Source organism: Protomyctophum parallelum, assembly GCF_964188405.1.
Source record: "Protomyctophum parallelum genome assembly, chromosome: 10".
Classification (NCBI taxonomy): Eukaryota; Metazoa; Chordata; class Actinopteri; order Myctophiformes; family Myctophidae; genus Protomyctophum; species Protomyctophum parallelum.
The window spans coordinates 9,938,329-9,956,843 of NC_139704.1; the positions used below are offsets into that span (position 1 = coordinate 9,938,329).

Here is an 18,515-nt window from a genome sequence, read left to right on the forward strand (position 1 = left end):
CATCAGAGAAGCTCTCGTTAACACAGCAAACAACAACCAGCATAGTCACTCTCCTGAATAACAGGTCGGTGTAAGCGGTTAGCAACTCTAGCATAGATTTAGCCCAGTATATACTTAATCATACTTAGTCGCACAATGAATAGTGAAAATAGCCGATCTACAAGCTCACCACGTGTCCCATATAGATCTGTTATTTTAGATGTCTGTCTAATTTTTGAAAAATGTTGCATATTATGACATGCCCAAAATAGTGACGCCAGGTTGAAAGTGGTTAAAAGTGTTAGCGTAGCCTCTTTGAAGATACTGAGGCACAGCAAAGAAACCTTTGTCTTCACCCAGCACCAGGGTGGTCATTACACAAACTTGCCAAGTGTTTAATCTTCTCCTCTCTGAAGTTAGGATGCCTTTTTACGATTTTTGCCATTACAGAATGATGTTTCCTAACCCCGTAAGGAAGAAAATCGTATAACAAGATAACCTGATGAAGGTCTCCGGACCGAAACGTTGTGATTCCCATTACATTTTTATTCGCAAGTGAAACAGGATCTTTTCTTCTATCAGGCTACTTGATGAAAACGATTTAAGAAGAAAAGCACAAAAGAGCACAGACGTTGCTAAAAGGTTGTTGCTAGATCCCATGACGTGTAGGAACAAAGGGGTGGTTCCTATCATCTTACTGGTTGCTGTATTCAGCCTATCCATGAGACTTTCACTGAAAGCCTATAGTGGTGCAGAAGACTATACAAGAAAAACTGTAAAATAAATAACTCTTTTTCTATGATTACTGAAACCCATATCCCTGTAATCTTACCAATCTGAATTATATTTATAATACTGCTCAAGTTGAAATCAATTAGATTGTCAGTGCCATTTAGGTGTGAATGGGTCTGACGTCGTCATTGCGGCCCACTTACTTTGAATATAAGTGTGGACTTACCTCTCCTCACCAGACGCGTGTGGATGCTCAAAGTGATGAATGAATCGATTCAGGGTGCATTATTCTTACACATATCAAATGGGTGTTTACTGTTGCCTCAGATGTAACATCTTCAGGAGTCAAGAGTCCCACTTTGTCCAGCCCTCTTTTGTCCTCCCGGTGCACCTCCTTGTCCTTTTCCCTGCCTCCCATTGTGAGTCCTTCAGTGGAACCTCTCAGGCCATTGTGTAGCGCGGCACACGCGTGGACGGGACCCGAGCGCTCTCAGGTGACGGGGGCGGCCGCAAGCCTCACCTCTCTCTACTTTGGTTTTGACAACAATGGCTAGCCGTTCCTCGGTGGCATCTCTCCGCCCGCAAAGATGGATGGGGGCTATTGTTGCCTTTAGAGAGAGAGAGAGAGAGAGAGGGTTGAGGGGGGACAAGAGGGGAAAGTTGGATTCTGTTTCCTCGTTTATCAAACTATAAAGAGGCTTCATGACATTTACCTATGTGCATATGTCCATTCGTATTGATTAAAGGTTGCTGCCTTTTTGAGTGATATTTTACCTAAAAAAGGACAGATCCATGGTTTATTTTTTGTCACAGCTTCTGTTTGTTAGAATTCAAAATATTAGAATCAACTACATTGCTTCAACCCTAACGTCCCTAATTGCCATTTGGCTATTTTCTGTGAAGATATTTGGTGTAAAGGGAAAAGGAAGTAGGCCAAGGAATAGAATAGACCCCTGGGGGAGTTCTAATAGTTATTCTTATGACTGGTTCTTATGCAGCCGTCCTCCCATAATACCAGTCGTGTGGTATCGTATCATCCAGTTAATACATTGTAATTATCTGGAACCATTAATTGATTTTGATCTCCCTTGCTTGTCCCACAGGATGTCACATGAGGTCACTCTTATAGTTGGCTGGAAACGGAATGATCCATCTGAGAGTAAATTTAAGTTTTCCTTTTAGCGCAGTTAAAGAGATTATCCAGGAAATGTTAAGCGCCGGCCCTTATAGTAACACTTCCAGTCCATCATGTTTGGCCTGTAAGCCATCCTCCTACTGTTAAAGCAGCCTCACCCAGAGTGGAGGATTAACACAGTAAACCTTCCAATTCTAGAGCTCTCTCTCTCTCTCCCCCTTCTTCTATCTTCCTCTCACTCGCTCACACTCTCCGTGTCTCTCGCACACAAACACACACATGATGACCTCAGTGAAGGACAGGCCTGGCACTCTGACCTACATTTCTGTAAAGTCAGACAGCCAGAGGGATAGTTACATACTGCAGAGTAAAACCCTCAGTGTCAATTGAACTAAAAATGGACCACTATTTCCTAAGGGATCCGCGATCATGGTCGGTCTTTACACTCTCAGGGTTATACTAACACAGGATTGTATTGTTTGTATTTATGAAACCTATGCCAACATAATGCTCCCCTCCCTGCTGTGTTTCACGAGTTTTCACACCTGCAAGTGATGCAATGATGCACTTTCTTTCAGAAATAGATTCATGTTTATGTTTAACTCATCTCTCACGTCAACGTGATGAGCTTGTAGATTGCCTATTTTCGCTGAATGTTCCCATGCTTTTGCACGTTGTTTGTTTGACATAAAAACATATAATGAGCTGCTGTTTTTACATGTCAATGTGTTTGACTTCATGCATTCATAAAATGTCTATGTTAAATAGCACACTCTATATTCCAACATTTGGGTTCTTCTATTTCCTACCGCAGGATGGCGAGGCACACCGGGGTGATTAGCTGTCTCACAGAGGCCTACCGAGCACGAGGGGATGGGACTTCCTGACTACAACTCCCAACAACCTCTTCTGTCCAGCCATCATCAAGACCTGGATGGGACATGTTCAAATTCCAATTCGGCATTCGTCCGCACCGTGGGGAGCCTTTTTTCTTTTCCATGAGTGCCTGCGTGATTACAGGCCCCTTTTTCACAGCAACGTTCACGCACAAAGAAGGAACAAGCCTCACCTTAAACCAGTCCCTCTCCTGCGCACCACCTCGATGCCCCCACCTCCCGACACCAACACCACCCGCACTGCCAACCCACCACCTTTCCTCCTGTGGGTGGGCACCAGAACCCCCCCCCCCCCCCCCCCAACACCTCGGCCACTTGGATCCCATGGGGATCTTCCGTCAGAAGCAAGTGATTGCGAGTTTTTCACGACAAAAACAAACATAAAAGACAAAGTTGGGGTTCGTCTTTTTTGACGAGGCACCCGGCGATCTAAATATATTGATTCACAGACTCTTTGATGAATTAAAAGAGACATTCAGCGAACAGCGCTTACGGCTCCGGCGGCAATGAGATGGCCGCCGCGCCCGCAATTGACGGGACACTGGCAAAAGCGAAAAGAGGTGACTTTTCTTTTTTTTTATAAGAAAAAACAAAAACAAACTAAAAACAGAGAGAATAATAAGAGTGATCCGAGGAGTGGAAGAGAGATTTGAGCGGTAAAGAAAAGAAAAAGAGTGAAAGTACTATAACTATATCAACTCCTAATGCAGGAGGTCGAGAGGAGGAAAGCATACTGTATACAGTTGTACAATTTAACGCGGGACTCTCATGAGAACTGGGAATTTAAGTATTGTAAATGCTATTGTATTGTTCTGCATATTATGTTGTTTCTAATAGATTTTTTTTTTTTTTTTTTTTTTTTAAGGATGTGAACTTTTTTCTTTTCTTTCTCTGGTTTCTTTCCACACTATGTGTGTGCCGTCTCTCCATGAACTTTAACCTCTGACCCCACCTACCCCCCTCTGCCCCTACCGTTTTTGAATCACCTTGCGTTTTCAAAAGGACGAGAAAAAAAAGGATCACGTGAATAAACAAGACAATTCGATCAATCTTGTTGCTTTTTCCCTTTTTTTCCCCCAGGCCTTTCATTATGGGTGGGTGAGAGAGAGAGAGAGAGTGGGAACGCAGTTAATATTCTCAGCGTTAATTTAACCACTTCTACAACAAAGTGTATGTTTGCACACTCCAAGTTAAATTAACACTGACGATTTTCCTGTGAACGCTTGTGATGGCGATAATATATGATGGGGTATACAGTAGACTCAGCCGCTAGTAGCCTCCATGTCTGGCTGCTAATAGGCCTATACTGCTACATACTGTACATACAGTACTGCTGCTCCTTTACCGTCTACAGCAGTGGTTCCCAAACCTTTTCATTTCAAGGACCCCCAAATTGACACTAATCGACCCATGGAACCCCATTTGAAAAGATATGCCAAGGAGCCCCATAAGAGAAGATATTTACGGCTCTACCAGTGATTCTCAACACCCAGTTTGACATGCATTAGTCTACGGACCCCCATTTAATGGCATTTCTATCTCTGAGACCAGCAATTTATATTGTAAAATCAATGTTCATTTAACTCTGAGAGTGTACAAATGGAACCAAATGGTTCCATTTGTACCGTCTCAGAGTTACAGACCCATAAAAGGGTCCATTTAGTTCCAAACTATCATTTAGCTGGGGACTCTCTCAAGGAACCCTGGGGGTCCCCGTACCCCACTTTGGGAACAACTGGTTTACACATTTACACAGAAAGTCAACAAAGCCTAACAAACATCATGGCTGGCTAACCAAAACACAACACCGTTTAGATTGCGTTCGCTGGTGTCTAATAATAATACTTCCAGCAATGCCGCAAAAAATTGGTCCCTGTCCATATTTACAGTTAAACTAACATGCTGTGTGGAGTGTTACACCCAGGTTGATGTTTTTTCCCACTCCTCCCAAGTGTATCAATGATTGAGGACCTATTAACTGTCAATACCAGAGTATTATTGATGTAACAAGGCCCAGCATTTGCATATCCAATGGATTCTCTCTCCCTGGTGTTTGAACCGGCCTTACTCCACTCCATAGCATCGGTAGCCAGGCTTTTATTTTCCTTCGCATTGGGCTCAAAAAGAAAAGCCTGGGGAAACCCATTGGAAAACCTGTCATATAAGAAGTGGGAGCCCACTTGTATTTCCCGCACCAATAACAGTGCAGAGGGGCGTCGCTCCACATTTGGTGACGTCAGTGTTCTCTGCTGTTTTCTACCGGGGACGGGAGGGAAGGAGGGGGGCCGGGGGCAGGCGCCCATATCGGTGAACCAATAGGATCCACCGGTTGTTTTCGCCGGCACCCGCCTCTCTAGACCAGAAATGGCACAGGCTGAGGCTACTCCACTTACAGCAGGCCACGGTAGATAGACGGCTGAGTCTACTCCACTTACAGCAGGCCACGGTAGACGGCTGAGGCTACTCCACTTACAGCAGGCCACGGTAGATAGACGGCTGAGTCTACTCCACTTACAGCAGGCCACGGTAGACGGCTGAGGCTACTCCACTTACAGCAGGCCACGGTAGAGACGGCTGGGGCTCTACTCCACTTACAGCAGGCCACGGTAGACGGCTGGGGCTCTACTCCACTTACAGCAGGCCACGGTAGACGGCTGGGGCTCTACTCCACTTACAGCAGGCCACGGTAGAAGAGGCTGAGGCTACTCCACTTACAGCAGGCCACGGTAGACGGCTGGGGCTACTCCACTTACAGCAGGCCTTACGGTAGAAGAGGCTATATGAGAAAAGGTCCACATAACACAGTCCATTCATTTTGATTAACCGGATGATGTACAGTAGTACGTATCATCAGACAGGAGAGAATGTAAAAAAAATAAAAAAATAACACGCACACAGTGCGGATGTGTTTGTGTGTGTGTGTGCATAATTTGTGCACATACTTTGCACATTCAATGTATGCCTGTGTATGTGTGTGTGTGTGTGTGTGTGTGACTGTGCGTGCGTGCGTGTGTCCTCATGTGTGCTATCAATACATCCTTTATCCATTTGCTTCAAACATGTATTACACACATCTTAAGATTCCTTTAAAGAGAAGTCATGTTTGTTATGGTTTTCCTTTGAAGGGTATAATGTACATCTTTCTTGTAAATAAAACAAATTTGTGCAAAAAAAAAAAAGAAAACAACTCATAGTCTCACGTTATCTTGGTATAGAAATGTGAAAAATTATATTTAACTTTAAGACCAGACACCACAAGAAATGTTTTACTCCCATATGAATAATGCTGGCAGTATAAGCCTATTGGGGCAGCAGTATCCAGTAACCAATTATTTTTGGAACAACAGAACACTGATATTGTTATTGAGTATTACTATAGATATCCATATAGGTTGACAAAATAAATATCCACAGGTTGACAAACTTAAAAACTGGACTGGACACTATATCTTGTATTGGTTACACTGCCCTATATGCGTTTGTTTACGTTCTTATTTTGTTCTATAGCACATATTGCACATTATTACAAAAATCCATAATGTTATTTCACCAATTTATGAGTGTGCAAATGTAACCTACTGGACCATAGTTATAGAGTCCTTGAAGAAAGTAGCCTATTCTATGGTTGTCGTATGATGGTAAAAATGCGCAACAAATGCACATATATCCTGTGTGTGCAGGAATTCTTCTCGCTGTGCGTGTGTGTGTGTGTGTGGGGGGGGGGGGGGGGGGGGTGCGCGTGCGTGCGTGTGTGGGGGGAGTAGAGAAGAGACGTGACGTTAAAACATTACAGAATGGATAGTTACCCCTCATTTAGCATTTGAAATTCATTTAAATAAAATTGCCACAAACATTTAAATGGGGAGGTTAATTCTCCCTCGCGCGTTGTTGTTGCTCCGAGTCAAACGGCTCCAGTGCTTGAAGCACGGTGCTCCGGGTCCACTGTTGTCTCCTAGATACACCCATTTTCAGGAGTCACCACTGGCAGGAAGGTGAAGAGACGACCCAAGTTTGATCTGCCTTTAATTGATACATTTGGACGAACGGCGCCTGAATCCCAAGCGAGCTTTACAAAGAACTCGGAGCGCATAGCCGTACAAGAGAGTCTCTTTTTATCCTGAACAATATGAGCTTATAAATCAATAGGCTCCCGTCCCTCCCCTCCTCTCCCAGACTCCAACCCACCGTTTGCTCGCAAGTTCGCAACTATTGTATTTTTTACAGCCTTCTCCGAAGTGAATGCTATTTACACTCATGGAAGAAGAAGAAGAAGCAGAAGAAGGAAAAAAAAAAAACGCTCTTAAAAATCCAGGCGACGTTTTAATTGTTTCGCTTCTCCTCTATTATCCATAGCAGGAAAATCCAAGCCTGAAATTTGAATTCCTGAGCCTCTCGCTGCTGGGCTCTGTGGAGACTGCAGTAGACATAAATACATGTTACACTGCCCTCTGTAGGCGGCCTGGGGAACTGTCCATAACAAGGCTTTTAACACAGGCGCAAATACCCAACTCTCCTTTTACGCACGGGCATATAAAGTTTAAAAGTGCACTCACGCCGGGTTACACACTGTAAATCTGCACTTGACGTGACGTGTTTATACAAATGCTAGAGATCAAACAGGAAATGGATAAGTTGTGATATAGGAGTTACTTGCAAATGTCCTCTGATCTCAAATGTTATATCGTCTGTGTTTATGCTTGGACATTTTTCACTGATATTAGTTGTAATTAGACTTGCTATGTCTGCTGAAGTTTTAAACACTCCTAGATGTTATTGTCTATAGTTGCTGTAATTAATTTCAACACATTTTCAACAAAACTGAAATGTATTATTATTCAACTTATTCAACTAGCTCTCGCTCGCTCTCTCTCTCTCTCTCTCTCTCTCTCTTTCACACACACACACGCACACACACACGCACGCACACACTCACGCACACACACACACACACACACACACACACACACACACACACACACACACACGGCTGACCGCGGAGTGAACTGTCAAAGTAATGAATGGAGTAGAAATGTGTTCCAGACCGGTGGAGGTGCCCGAACAGGCCCGCCTTCCTCCCACATCAACCCCGGCACGGCCACAGCGGGCCCCGCCATTCTGTCAGCCCCTGCCCCGCAGATATGTGTGCCTCCGGTTCAACTCCCAAACTTTCGACGAGAAACGGTATGCCTCCTGCTCCCTTCAACTTGCCCTACAAGCCATGACAAATCTCGGCGGTAATGTGTATGGCTAGGTGGGTCTCTATTCATCCAAGTCCCTCGTGTGTTCTGCATGCAGCAGCACCACATGCTGATGCATGTTGATGTTGGTTTAGCATTTTGTCGATTGAGTCAAAGTCTGCAAACGGCATATTCCACATATTTGAGGATTAAGATACAGATACAGACACGCGCGCGCGCGTGTGTGCTTGTGTGTGCGCGCTGTGCAAGCAACATTTGCGTCAATATGATTTTATTTGTATTTTTATGAATTATAGTTCAAATCAATCGGCCTATATATACTGAACGGTATCAGTCTGTGTAACATGTTGTAACCTGATACAATGAAAAGTCTTATTGCACTTTGTTATAGGCTATAGCCTTTACCGGCCCTGAGAGACTAGTTTACTGTCAGTGATGATGAGATGGTTATAGGCCTACTTACGGCCTACTACATTATACGTAGGCTATAGGATATATATATATATATATATATATATATATATATATATATATATATATATATATATATATATATATATATATATGCTGCATAACATATTATTATTATTATTATTATTAAATATAATAACAACAACAAAAACACCCCTTCCTGCATGCTCTTTTTAGGGAACAATATAGGTTAGCACTCCCCCAAGCTCTATGACTGGGTATAAATAGGCCTACAGTGTAAGACAAAATATATAAATTGTGCAGGCTAAAATTGCCCATATAGCTCCTGAAGTTTCCAAAATCTCAAGTTATACCTTCAAAGGTCGTGTGGCAGTTGGTTTTGAAAACAAATGGAGATGGGGAGGACAAAAGTGGATGTGGGGAGAGAGAGAGAGAGAGAGAGAGAGAGAGAGCGAGAGAGAGAGAGAGAGAGAGAGAGAGAGCGAGAGCGAGCAGCCGCCAGCCGAGGACTGTTGCGCAGGAGCCATGTTGGATGTCATCCGTCTCCTTGGTGACTGGGCCCGGCCCTCAAAAGCCCCTTGGGCACACGGATTGTTTGAGAGAAGCCCGCTATTTTGTGCAGCATCATTTATCACTGTCACCGCATAATGATTCCCCTCGCAGCTCCTTATTGATGTTTGTAATTGCATTATCTCATAAGGGACGATGATCAATGGAGCCGAGCAGAGCACCGAGGGGTCAGGAGATGGCGGATTGCTGTTTGTCCATTTAATACAACCAGGCCCTCATTATCTTCTTCTCTCTCTTTCTATGCACGACTATAACGCAAAGGCTCCAGCAACGTTGGCTCTGCATATGGTCCCCTCTGAGATTTCACAGAAAGAGAGGAGGGGGGAGCGTGTTTCATTTGTTTAACCCAAGCCACTGCGGACAGAAAATTAGAAATGCAAGCGAGAGAGAGGATAGGAAAGTAACTTGATTAACTGTTATGCTATTAGTTCCATTAGGCCTGAAAAACGAGGTTCTAAATTAAAGGCCACAGCAGTTCTCGAGGTCTTCGGCGTGCCTTATCCATAATAGACACATGGCATGCGTGTTCTAAAATGCATGGTTATTTTTTAAGCTATATCAAATGAATCCTCGGCGTTTGGGAATAGAGTAAAAACAACAGCAGCAGGATTATTCATATATATATATAGGAGAAATGATGTATTGTTTATTTTCCAAATTCCTCTTCTTTCGATGGCTGAATAGAGGAAAAGGGCTTCGTTTAATACTTGAAAGCGTTTTCAAAAGAAGGGGCGACTGTCAGAGATGTAGGCCAGCCGATATATCGGTGGAACAATGATTGTTGTAGACGCTTCGTGTCGAGAGGGGATGAAGTCATGATATCGAGTTACATAAAGTCTGGGGGACTTTGGCTGATGCCCCCACGTGACCACGTCAAACACATGCGATACTCTCCCTTTTCCAAATGACCATAAGGAATACCGACGTAATTACTGTGACGTGAATAAACTGAGTGGGCCACACACACACACACACACACACACACACACACACACACACACACACACACACACACGCACACACACGCGCGCGCGCGCATGGATGCATGGCCAGCAACTCAGCAAGTAAACAAACATAAGAGAAGCATTTTTTTGCAATTAGTATTATTTTCTTTATATATAAAAACATAGTAATAGCGCCAATATCTTTGATGTGTAAGGCAATTCAACTGTCGGAAATTCCCCGTTTACTTTAATCACATTTCCACTTTCCCAAATAAACCGTGCATGTATGCATGCACCATTTATTCGAATATAGCTGTGCGCATATAGTAGGACCCTATTACTCCTCAATCCCCAATGGCCAGAATATTTCCCTAAACATTATTGAAAGTAACATTAGTGTCTTTTATCTCGAATGGCCTTGTGTAGAGAGACAGCATGGCAACCGTCTGTGGCTCATGACATTTTGCAATATTGTTCCAAACGCGCGCTGCTCGTCGTGGCGCACGACGGCGGGAGCCTATGAATAGATATGTAGGCCAGGTGGGAGACGTGCGTGCTAGTAGGCCTACGTGCCAGACGCCCGATTTATAAGAGAAGAAAAATTTGAGAGTGAGAGAGAGAGAGAGAGAGAGAGAGAGAGAGAGAGAGAGAGAGAGAGAGAGAGAGAGAGAGAGAGAGAGAGAGAGAGAGAGAGATGCGATTATTTTAACATGACATTGTGCACAGCTCAGTTTAAGTAGAAAATCCTTGCCGAAGGAGAGTCTGTGCTGTGCTTAGTCCAAGACAAGTCCAACTAATAACCAAAGGTATCCGATGCTTGGGATAACATGTTGTCACGGCTGTGCTGCTGGTCTCAGCCCCTCCTTCCTTGTTGCACCTCCGTCCTTTACTACATGCAGGAGAGGAGAGGCTGTTGGCAGCACACCTTTGGAACAAGGGCCACGGGGCGAGAACCAAACCGCGGCCGGTTCATAACACGAGACGTTTCTGTCAGCACCTCGGAATACATCCACCTCTCTCTGAAAGGTGACCTTGGCAGTGGAGAGCTCAGAGCAGTCAGAGAGAGAGAGAGAGAGAGAGAGAGAGAGAGAGAGAGAGAGAGAGAGAGAGACAGAGAGAGACAGAGAGACAGACAGACAGACAGACAGACAGACAGACAGACAGACAGACAGACAGACAGACAGACCAGATCACCTGACAGTAGGCTACTCACTATAACTTTCACAGTCCCTGTGCCATGGTATAGATTGAGGCGAGATTATAGGAGGGGTTTAGTCTCGTGTTGAGGCCCTGGGAAATTATAGAGACGCCATTGTTTGTGGTGTTTTTGCTGAGCGGCACAATCAATATCAACATGTCATAGCAGTGTAGCCTATTATATCCTGAATATTTTGTATTATTATTTAAAGATGTAAAACCAAATATTCATTATTATTATTATTATTATTATTATTATTATTATTATTATTATTATTATTATTATTATTATTATTATTAAAATAAATCATTGTTTATTAAAATATAGGCCTATCATTTAAAATTAATAGGATATACAATTTAGCCCTGCTTAAATGTATATTAGTTAATGGTTTAAAATGAGCTGCCTGTCTCACTGCAGTGCAATAAATGAGTTTGGTTGTTTTTGCATAGATCTAACTGTAGCATGCTGGATGCAGACTGTGTTATAAGGACTGCACGGCCTCTAACTGCAGCATGCTGCATGCAGACTGTGTTATAAGGACTGCACGGCCTCTAACTGCAGCATGCTGCATGCAGACTGTGTTATAAGGACTGCACGGCCTCTAACTGCAGCATGCTGCATGCAGACTGTGTTATAAGGACTGCACGGCCTCTAACTGCAGCATGCTGCATGTAGACTTTGTTATAAGGACTGCACGGCCTCTAACTGCAGCATGCTGCATGTAGACTGTGTTATAAGGACTGCACGGCCTCTAACTGTAGCATGCTGCATGCAGACTGTGTTATAAGGACTGCACGGCCTCTAACTGCAGCATGCTGCATGTAGACTGTGTTATAAGGACTGCACGGCCTCTCAAACGTAAACAGTGAAAGCATGTTGAGACAGGACAGGACAGGCTGAATTCCAGCCACGGCCACAATAGTGATAAAGTATTGGCCTCGAGCCACGTCTCTCATCGTTCGTTTATTTATATTCTAACCTACTTCTCAATCCATCATACAGTACAGGCTACAATCTAATCTATATTGGAGGCTAATCTCAAAATACGTTTTGGGGAATTAGTGATTAATTTGAATTTGTAGGCCGTGGTTCCACAGAAGGTCTAGTCTAGACCTATGATCGATTATCTAGGCCTACTTATTTACTTTCATATAGCAACTTGTGGAAATCGCTTTAAACATACACAGACACGCCCATAAACCTATAATTTTCATGAGGTAGTAATCGGCTATGCATCTTTTTAGGCTAATATGTTTAGCTCTGGTCCATAGCTCTAATGCCCTTGCATTAGAGTCATCTTTGGAGACAAAAATAGTTCTCTCTCTCTCTCTCTCTCTTTCTCGTAATTGATAAAACTGGGGTTGTGATACCAATCTCGCCATGCGCGCATATTTATCAGTCTCACGTCGGTGACGGGTTAAGAATATGTCAGCGCGATTCTCTCTCACCCTGTCAACGTTTCCACGTTCCTGCCGTGACAACGCGTGCGTGTTAATCACGCAGCAAGACATCTCCGCTATTGTTACACCTCCAGGCAGCTCCTATTTTTCACGGACACGTGCTCGTGCGTGCTACTATACTATAGTCACATGACATGGGTCTATAATGTAGGCTATAATATTAGTGGACCATGACACAGCTTAAACACAACTCTTCTTTACTTTCAAAACTCAGAGTCATAATAACAACAGCAAAGCAACATCATCACACATCATGTTGTATGTCAAGATTGAAGTAGTCCATCCCAGATAATCCCCCCAATCATCACAAAGGCAACACAGGAATATGCAACGAGCGCAGCACAATCAAACAGCTGTCAGTGAGACATAACAGCTACATGTAAAAATCTCTCTCTCTGTTTAAAAGCACAGGTAAAAATCTCTCTCTCTCTCTCTCTCTCTCTCTCTCTGCTGTTACCTCTAAAATACAACGGTTTTACGGGCGACTTGTTCAGACTTTTGGGGGCGACTTCTCCGGACTTTTGGGGGCGACTTCTCCCGGCTTTGGGGCAACCGATCTTCCCATTGGGGCGACCGATCTTTGCCCCTTGGGGCGAGTTGGAAAAGGGGCGAGCCGTCGGGTACTGTCATACTTGGAACGATGCAAGTTGGAAAATGGAAATACATGCCCCACCCAGTTATTATGTCTGTGTCCCTTTCATGCCCATATATGTAGTTATTTGTCAGGCATTCCCAAATATGGACACGCACACGCACGCGCGCACGCACGCACACACACACACACACACACACACACACACACACACACACACACACACACACACACACACACACACACACACACACACACACACACACACACACACACACACACACACACACACACACACACACACAAAATCCCTCTCCTTTCTAATATTATTTTTGTGGCCATCTCAGACTCACCCTGGTCGCATTGATCTTTCACTGTGATCTACTATGCATAATATAATGAATATAATCACATTTCTATAGTGTATTTACCAATCTCATAATACTCCCTCTATACTTTGAAAGAGAGTCTACAACAAGAACACCATTTTCAGTTTAACCACCTAAACCTTTGACCGGAGTCCCTCAGTGCTCAATTCTATTGACTTTTCTGTTTTCCATGTGTGCATTAAATATCTTTGCTGAAAGTATCTACATCTTGCAGATCTGACTCCTGGAAAGTCTCCCCCAGAATATGGATGCTAGGGGCTAAGTGGTTAAAATACAACATTTTTGGTGTGGTTGTAAAACACAATTTTTTGACAACGTGGTTGTCTTTTCTGGGATCAAAGGAAGCTGGCCTTTTCATTCAACTCCTACCTGTCATTGAACTCAGCAGCCAGCCCTCACCACCTGTTTGTGTTGGCAGTCTCTCTCTCTCTCTCTCTCTCTCTCTCTCTCTCTCTCTCTCTCTCTCTCTCTCTCTCTCTCTCTCTCTCTCTCTCTCTCTCTCTCTCTCTCTTTCTCTCTCTCTTTCTCTCTCTCTCTCTCTCTCTCTCTCTCTCTTCCAAACCCAAGTCTTTACTTTCAAGACCGATTTCCAGAGGAAGAAAACAAACAAAAAAGCAGTGTGAATTGTCTGGAACCAGTGGCTCATTGTGTTAGAACGCAGCCACATGATCGGGAGATGGTGAGTTCCAAACCCACTTAAGTCTTTACTTTCAAGACCGATTTCCAGAGGAAGAAAACAAACAAAAAAGCAGTGTGAATTTTCTGGGACCAGTGACTCAGTGTGTTAGAACGCAGCCACATGATCGGGAGATGGTGAGTTCAAACCCCACTCAAGTGTTTACTTTCAAGACCGATTTCAGAAGAAGAAAACAAACAAAAATGTAGTGTGAATTGTCTGGAACAAGTGGCTCAGTGTGTTAGAACGCAGCCACATGATTGGGAGATGGTGAGTTCCAAACCCACCTAGTCTTTACTTTCAAGACCGATTTCCAGAGGAAGAAAACAAACAAAAAAGCAGTATGAATTGTCTGGAACCAGTGGCTCAGTGTGTTAGAACGCTGCCACATGATCGGGAGATGGTGAGTTCAAACCCCACTCAAGTCTTTACTTTCAAGACCGATTTCAGAAGAAGAAAACAAATAAAAAAGCAGTGTGAATTAGTCAAATTTTAGAGTTTTACAATGGGGCTCAATGGCAGATATTGGCACGTCAAAAGTCACTTTCACCTAGAAACTCCATTCACACTTTTTATTTTTCAGCTTACTGTGGAGACACATGCTGGAACTTTTTTATTTTGTAATGTTATATAGTTTATCAGTTATTTAACTTAAACGCCCAATGCATTCTCTATGGCAATAGCACAAACTTTGGCATGCTACTAGTCCTACATACTTACACCTAGCAACCCCATTCTAGCCTACTTATAGGTTCATCTTACGGTGGACATGTTTGCCTGAAAAGGAATCTTTGAAATGTTTCATAGTTTTAGAAATATAGTGCTTTCAAATTTACAATGGGGCTCAATGGCAAAAATGATGAAAAACGGCGTGCTATAGTATGCCGTACGATATGGGCTATAGCCCATGGTCAAAAATGATGAAAAATGAGGATAAAATAATAATAATAAAAAAAAAAAACAATGGGCTATAACCCATCGTTTTCTTTTTTTTTTTTTTTTTTTCAAATCCTCAAAAATGATGAAAAACGGCGTGCTATAGTATGCCGTACGATATGGGCTATAGCCCATGGTCCAAAATGATGAAAAACTAGGATTAAAAAAAAATCAAAAATTCAAAAAACGATGGGCTATAACCCATCGTTTTTTTCATTTTTTCATTTTTTTCAAATCCTCAAAAATGATGAAAAACGGCGTGCTATAGTATGCCGTACGATATGGGCTATAGCCCATGGTCCAAAATGATGAAAAACTAGGATTTAAAAAAAATTAAAAAAACGATGGGCTATAACCCATCGTTTTTTTCATTTTTTTCAAATCCTCAAAAATGATGAAAAACGGCGTGCTATAGTATGCCGTACGATATGGGCTATAGCCCATGGTCCAAAATGATGAAAAACGAGGATTAAAAGAAATTAAAAAAAACAAAAAAAAACAATGGGCTATAACCCATCGTTCTTTTCATTTTTTCATTTTTTTCAAATCCTCAAAAATGATGAAAAACGGCGTGCTACAGTATAGTATGCCGTACGATATGGGCTATAGCCCATATCCTCGCGGTGTATAGCGGTGTATGAGAATGGGTATTGCGGAGGATGAGACCATTCCTCTCATCCTCCGCAACACAATGCATTCTCTATGGCAATAGCACAAACTTTGGCATGCTACTAGTCCTACATACTTACACCTAGCAACCCCATTCTAGCCTACTTAGGTTCATCTTACGGTGGACATGTTTGCCTGAAAAGGAATCTTTGAAATGTTAAATAGTTTTAGAAATATAGTGCTTTCAAATTTGAGACATTTAACATGGGGCTCAATGGCAGCTCTATAGGCACGTCAAAAGTCACTTTCACCTAGAAACTCCATTCACACTTTTTATTATTCAGCTTACTGTGGAGACACATGCTGGAACTTTTTTTTATTTTTATGTTTTGTAGTTTATGAGTTATTCAACTTAAACGCCCAATGCATTCTCTATGGCAATAGCACAAACTTTGGCATGGTACTAGTCCTACATACTTACACCTAGCAACCCCATTCTAGCCTACTTAGGTTCATCTTACGGTGGACATGTTTGCCTGAAAAGGAATCTTTGAAATGTTTCATAGTTTTAGAAATATAGTGCTTTCAAATTTGAGACATTTAACATGGGGCTCAATGGCAGCTCTATAGGCACGTCAAAAGTCACTTTCACCTAGAAACTCCATTCACACTTTTTATTATTCAGCTTACTGTGGAGACACATGCTGGAACTTTTTTTTATTTTTATGTTTTGTAGTTTATGAGTTATTTAACTTAAACGCCCAATGCATTCTCTATGGCAATAGCACAAACTTTGCCATGCTACTAGTCCTACATACTTACACCTAGCAACCCCATTCTAGCCTACTTAGGTTCATCTTACGGTGGACATGTTTGCCTGAAAAGGAATCTTTGAAATGTTTCATAGTTTTAGAAATATAGTGCTTTCAAATTTGAGACATTTAACATGGGGCTCAATGGCAGCTCTATAGGCACGTCAAAAGTCACTTTCACCTAGAAACTCCATTCACACTTTTTATTATTCAGCTTACTGTGGAGACACATGCTGGAACTTTTTTTTATTTTTATGTTTTGTAGTTTATGAGTTATTCAACTTAAACGCTCAATGCATTCTCTATGGCAATAGCACAAACTTTGGCATGCTACTAGTCCTACATACTTACACCTAGCAACCCCATTCTAGCCTACTTAGGTTCATCTTACGGTGGACATGTTTGCCTGAAAAGGAATCTTTGAAATGTTTCATAGTTTTAGAAATATAGCGCTTTCAAATTTGAGACATTTAACATGGGGCTCAATGGCAGCTCTATAGGCACGTCAAAAGTCACTTTCACCTAGAAACTCCATTCACACTTTTTATTATTCAGCTTACTGTGGAGACACATGCTGGAACTTATTTTTATTTTTATGTTTTGTAGTTTATGAGTTATTCAACTTAAACGCCCAATGCATTCTCTATGGCAATAGCACAAACTTTGGCATGCTACTAGTCCTACATACTTACACCTAGCAACCCCATTCTAGCCTACTTAGGTTCATCTTATGGTGGACATGTTTGCCTGAAAAGGAATCTTTGAAATGTTTCATAGTTTTAGAAATATAGTGCTTTCAAATTTGAGACATTTAACATGGGGCTCAATGGCAGCTCTATAGGCACGTCAAAAGTCACTTTCACCTAGAAACTCCATTCACACTTTTTATTATTCAGCTTACTGTGGAGACACATGCTGGAACTTTTTTTTATTTTTATGTTTTGTAGTTTATGAGTTATTCAACTTAAACGCTCAATGCATTCTCTATGGCAATAGCACAAACTTTGGCATGCTACTAGTCCTACATACTTACACCTAGCAACCCCATTCTAGCCTACTTAGGTTCATCTTACGGTGGACATGTTTGCCTGAAAAGGAATCTTTGAAATGTTTCATAGTTTTAGAAATATAGTGCTTTCAAATTTGAGACATTTAACATGGGGCTCAATGGCAGCTCTATAGGCACGTCAAAAGTCACTTTCACCCAGAAACTCCATTCACACTTTTTATTATTCAGCTTACTGTGGAGACACATGCTGGAACTTTTTTTTATTTTTATGTTTTGTAGTTTATGAGTTATTTAACTTAAACGCCCAATGCATTCTCTATGGCAATAGCACAAACTTTGCCATGCTACTAGTCCTACATACTTACACCTAGCAACCCCATTCTAGCCTACTTAGGTTCATCTTACGGTGGACATGTTTGCCTGAAAAGGAATCTTTGAAACGTTTCATAGTTTTAGAAATATAGTGCTTTCAAATTTGAGACATTTAACATGGGGCTCAATGGCAGCTCTATAGGCACGTCAAAAGTCACTTTCACCCAGAAACTCCATTCACACTTTTTATTATTCAGCTTACTGTGGAGACACATGCTGGAACTTTTTTTTATTTTTATGTTTTGTAGTTTATGAGTTATTTAACTTAAACGCCCAATGCATTCTCTATGGCAATAGCACAAACTTTGCCATGCTACTAGTCCTACATACTTACACCTAGCAACCCCATTCTAGCCTACTTAGGTTCATCTTATGGTGGACATGTTTGCCTGAAAAGGAATCTTTGAAATGTTTCATAGTTTTAGAAATATAGTGCTTTCAAATTTGAGACATTTAACATGGGGCTCAATGGCAGCTCTATAGGCACGTCAAAAGTCACTTTCACCTAGAAACTCCATTCACACTTTTTATTATTCAGCTTACTGTGGAGACACATGCTGGAACTTTTTTTTA

At 42.1% G+C, this 18,515-nt stretch overlaps 1 long non-coding RNA gene across 1 annotated transcript in view; it reads left to right on the forward strand.

Annotated features, from left to right (window-relative positions):
- LOC310865648 overlaps window positions 1-5,900 on the forward strand; it is a 15,141-nt gene extending 9,241 nt beyond the window's left edge. Inside the window, exon 4 of the long non-coding RNA XR_014569846.1 lies at window positions 2,661-5,900. This is a non-coding gene — a long non-coding RNA (uncharacterized lncRNA). The remainder of the gene's footprint in view (window positions 1-2,660) is intronic.
- Window positions 5,901-18,515: the final 12,615 nt, after the last annotated feature.